The sequence below is a fragment of the Ahaetulla prasina genome, chromosome 2 (assembly GCF_028640845.1).
Source record: "Ahaetulla prasina isolate Xishuangbanna chromosome 2, ASM2864084v1, whole genome shotgun sequence".
Lineage (NCBI taxonomy): Eukaryota > Metazoa > Chordata > Lepidosauria > Squamata > Colubridae > Ahaetulla > Ahaetulla prasina.
The window spans coordinates 19,029,291-19,034,766 of record NC_080540.1 but is presented as its reverse complement, the minus strand read 5'-3'; positions in this window follow the sequence as shown (position 1 = coordinate 19,034,766).

The window sequence follows — 5,476 nt, the reverse complement described above, 5'->3', positions numbered from 1 at the left end:
CTCTGGGCTGAGGGACGTTGATGTAACTTTGTCTGGTTGTTGTTGTCGTTTTTCTGCTTTTTTTTTGTTTTTGTTTTTTTGATAAAGTATCTTGTCTTGTTATGATGTTTAAAAGAAAACAAAGCAAAGCACCATATTTCAGGGGGAGGGGGAGACCAGGGAAGGTTACACATCAGTATTCGGGTGGGTGGGTGGGAGGGGGGGGCCATTGAAGAGAAAGTCAATTCAACATAGCATGACTCTAGGTGTGAGTAATATGGCATGTAACTGGGCAATGGGGACGGGCCTCTCTGTGTTTTAAAATAAGAGCACTTAGTAAGGCATGGAATTGAGGGAAAGGTTATCTCTGCACGGGGGCAGAGACTGTTGTTCTTTGTGGTGGCATTTTGTGTTTTCTCTCTCTTTGACTTCAGGCCGAGGTGGTCTTGTGTGGGACTGCCAGGCTAAAGTAAGTAAATGGAACAAGGTGGGGTGGGGAGGCGGGGTGGGTGGGTGGGATGGAATGGACAAACAAAGCAGAATCAGGAGAAAGGTACCGCTTCTGGTTTTAGTCGCATCCATTTCATGTTTAGAATTCACAACTCATATGGATTTAGATGGGTGGGCATGAAGTGAAGTGAACAGAGCCATGAATGGTTAAAAAAAAATGAAGCGATGCTTTCAGGGGTGGCCACAGGGGAGGTTACAAAAGGTCTGCATGGTGTCCACAACAAAATACTCGAAGGTTGGACAATTGTGGCTGCCAAATTGACCTTTCTCCCCCAACACTCACCCCAGATGACTTTGAATTATTTGGCCAAAAAATTATTACTAGCAGTAATACTAGTTTCCCCTAATATAAGACATCCCCTGATAATAAGCCCAACCGGGCTTTTGAGCGCATGCGCTAAAATAAGCCCCCCCTAAAAAAGTCCTTCCCAAAAATAAGCCCTCCCCGAAAATATTTAACTGCATGCACAGCCGGTCCCCACTATTTCCTCTGGTTAGGGCTCGGGAGGCAGAGCTGGAAATCAGGTAAGACAGCAAGAAGAGCCCCATCTTGCTCCACCCGCCCCAAAGTAATAAGACATCCCCGAAAATAAGGCCAACCACTTATTTCAAGGTTCAAAAAAATATAAGACAGGGTCTTATTTTCGGGGAAACACGGTATTATTATTCTACCATCCATTTTTATAGGTACAGGTAGTCCTCGCTTAATGACTGTCTGTTTAGCAACCATTCAAAGTTATGATGGTGCTGAAAAAAGGGACTTACGGCTGGTCCTCATGCTTAAGACCGTTGCAGTGTTCCCATGGTCATGTGATTGTGATCCAGACACTTTTCAACCAGCTCACACTTAACTGTTTTTCAGTCATGTGGCTGCCATTTGTGACCTTCTCATTCAGATTCCAACAAGCAAAAATCAATGGAAAAGCCAACTGGAGGTTGCAAGTCACGGTCACATGATATCTTGCTTAAGAGCCATGGATGATTCACTTAACGACCTCATTGCTTAACGATGAATTTTGCTCTCCGTATCATGGTTGTAAGTTGAGGACTACCTGTACTTGCCATTCTGCACTGCATAGTATTTTTAACTAGGACAAATGCTTAACTTATTTAAGGTTAAGGAAAGCAAAGCCATGGTACATTTGTTTGAAGATGTTTACCTGGCGACTTCTATGCACCACCTGAACATCTGAGCACTACCGCTCAGCTTGCACGCCTTGATAAAGATGTGTTCATTTTTGATGAGAAGAAGAAGGAGCTATAGCTTTTGGGTCTCTCAGGATGACCTTCCACCTTGGGCAGTGAGGCAGAGGGCAAATCATTTGTAGTGCTGATAATAAAAAAATGAGGAAGTGGGTTGACTCAGGGAAGCTGAGGGCCAGGAGAAACCCTCCAAGCCCTCCACCCTACCCCATTCCATAACTCAGGTCCTGTCTCAGGGCTGTAATAGTTCAAAATTCCACATTTTGGAACCAAAAATATAATTCCTTTGTCCTCCTGGCTGAAAGTCTGACCTTAAGATGGAAGTGTCCAAATAAAATTGAAACTTTTCCTAAATTGCTGAACAGGAATTTTCTCTTCCCCAAACTGTGAAGCTTGGTTGACTGGCTCGATTAAATTACTCAAAGAATGGCACAACTCATCAATGGAACAAGAAGGCAGATTGAGAGAAAGTTGATGAATGTATGGGAGGAGGAAGGTGAGGCTTTAGGAACAATAACTGTTGAGTGAAGAAGTAAAAAGTTTGAATGGAAGGTGCAGAAGAGAAAATTACATATCTTCTCTCTCCCTTCATTATTAATTTATCTATCTGTGCACCCTTTTTAATTATCATTTCTCCTTTTATTTTGCACTGCCGGGACAGCCAAACATAAAGCCCATGAATAAGTGAGAGAGTGACTGAATACTGCAGACATATTTTTCTTTGACAGGCGTGTGATGGGGTCTGCAAAGATCAATGTATGTTAAATGAGGGCTGAAGAAGCTGTGTCCAGCCATTTCCATCAGTGTTTTTTTGTTACATGTAATTATTATTAACAATAAACCAGAATGATGTTGCACGATAATCTAGTGGTCTTTATTCCTCTACTCATCATGACAGTTATATAGATCTTTTCTTTAAAATAGCCATCTTGAATACAGTCCTTAAAGAAAATGACAATAAGATGTTCCTTCGTGGTCTCCTGGTCACATATATCTGTTATATCCTATGCACTGTTGAAAACAAAATGCTGGACTAGCTAGACTTTGGTGTGCTCCAGCAAAACATTTAATTCTTGCATTTATTTATTTAATGAATTTATATAGCCGTTCATCTCATAAATGTGACCCTGGGCAGTGTATAATGAAACAAAGAGTTAAGTCTAAATAACCTTCTGCTACCGAATACCTCCCACCGACCCGTACCCTCACACAGAGAGGGGCTTCTCAGGGTGCCGTCCGCCAAGCAATGTCGGCTGGTGGCCCCCAGGGGAAGGTCCTTCTCTGTGGGGGCTCCTACCCTCCGGAACGAACTTCCCCCTGGATTACGTCAACTGCCTGACCTTTGGACCTTCCGTCGCGAGCTGAAGACCTATTTGTTTTCTTGCGCGGGACTGGCTTCGTAATTTTTAAATTTTTAAATTTTATAAGTTTTAGAGAGTTTAATTTTAATGGCATATTGTTTTAAATTTTAGCCGATATATAATAAGTTTTTTAATCTTTGTTTTATTTGTATATTGTCTATTTTTACTATGGCTGTGAACCGCCCTGAGTCCTTCGGGAGAAGGGCGGTATAAAAATCTAATAAATAATAATAATAATAATCATTAAAACCATAAAACATACATATAAATAAGACAGGAAGAATGGATCAATATCCTATATTCAATGTAACCATTTTTCAGGTCCCTGTTTCTATGGAATCCCCAAGAGTATGGGGAAAAATATTTTAAGAGACATCTGGAGAATTAATAGAGTTGGGGCTAATGATGGTCCAGAGGGCAGGTACCATCAGATGAAAGTCCTTAGCATATGTTACCCATAAAATAACTCTCCTGCTGGACTTGCTGGGATAAGTAGATGTAACCATATAGGACTTTGAGGGTTAAAACCAACACCTTGAACTGAACGCAGAAGCAAACTGGCAATCAATGAAGCTTGGTTGCCTAGGGGTAGACATAACTGCATGTACCGTGACTGCAGTGGTGGGTTTCAAAAAATTTCACTACCAGTTCAGTGGGCATGGCTAGGTGAGGGGCATGTCACTGAGTGGGCATGGCCAACTTGACATCACTCATGCCCACTAAGTCACATGATACCCCCACACCTAGCCACGCCCACAGGATCCACCTATCTACCCCCGCCCTCCCCCATTTCCCCTCATTTAGCGGTCCCAGCCCTAGCCCCTCCGCCACTGCCTCTTTGTTTGGGCTGCTTACTTTCCGCGGCGGCTGATTCATAGTCTAGAAGGCAAGCTAACTGGAGTTTTCGGCGGCCCCCAGCCAGTTGCCACTGCTGGAAAGCGGCTGGCAAAGAAGCGTCTTTGAGAGCCGCTTTGTGGCTGTGGTGACTGGCCGCAGGCCACCAAAATGTACCAGAGGTCACGGAAAAAGCTGCTGCTGTTGCCATTTTCTTCGTGCATGTGCATCCCATTGGACTTGCAAGGCAATGGATGCATGTGAGCGAAGAACATGGTGACAATTAACATGGCGAGCGGGGCGAGCGAGCGGCGAGCGGGGGACCAGTTTGGGGGCATGGCCAGCCAGCCATTGTTACTGGTTCAGCGACCTTGGCCAAATTTCCGCCAACAGTTCGCACAAACCAACTAAATACTACCTCTACATGACTGTTCCCCTCTTCACAACTAAAATAATTAACACAACAGGTTCCTCTATCACTCAACTCTGGTATAATCAAATAAATAATCCTTATGTTAGAATAAGAATGGTTTGCTCTAGGCTACTGCAACAAATAAAGCATACAGCAAAGGATCTTGCTATACCTCTCCCTTAGTTTTATTATACCTAATCAGAGAAGGATTGAAACTTGTTCTTGACATCTAACATACGGATTAGGTGCTCCTCAGGTAAAAAAAAATCCTGAGTTTAGGGGGATCCAGTCTGAGGGAACACAAGTGAAGTTCTAAAATAAAGAAGGGGAGATTAAAGAGCGAGTAGTACAGCATTGAAAGATTGTGATGGCCAATATTGGCTCTTCTGCATTCTCCATGCACTGCAGTCTAAAACACAGAAAATGTGTAAAGCTGGTAGATGTACCTATTAGAGAAGCAAAATCCCTGATTTCAAAACACCTGCTCTTGAAGGTGAATTACTTAGGATTTCCCTATTTCCAAAGGAATATCTTTCTTCATCGGATAATGGGTTTTGGCACATAACGCTAGAAATAGAGCAGCCGGTTCTCACACACACCACACACACACACACACACACGCTAAAAATGTGGAAGAACAGAATAAACTGCAGATTACAAAACTATAAGAAACTGCCATAACCTGTTCAAATTTTTGTCTTGCTAGGCTATGTAATGTAGCAACCTATCATCCTTGACCATTTGTCACGCTGATTGAGTATGATGGGAACTGCACCGCGAGGAGGGTTAGGAAACACTGTTTAGATCAGGAGTCTCCAACCTTGGCAAGTTTAAGAGTTGTGGACTTCAAATCCCAGAATTCCTCAGCCAGTAAAGCTGGCTGAGGAATTATGGGAATTGAAGTCCACAAGTCTTGAAGTTGCCAAGGTTGGAGACCCCTGGTTTAGATAGTTTTAACTGAAAGACATCCTGAGCTACTAGACTTCAACTCCCATAGTTTCCTTATAGAGACTGAGAAACTCGAGAGCAACGTACGTAATCCCTTTTTTTAAACGTCGCTTTAAGATGACGAAAACTTCGCCTGTCTGAGCTTGCTGATTGGCTCCCAACAGCACGAGCCAGGAAATACTATCACGCAGTTCGAAAAGCCGGGGAGGGGAGGGGGAAACAACGAGAT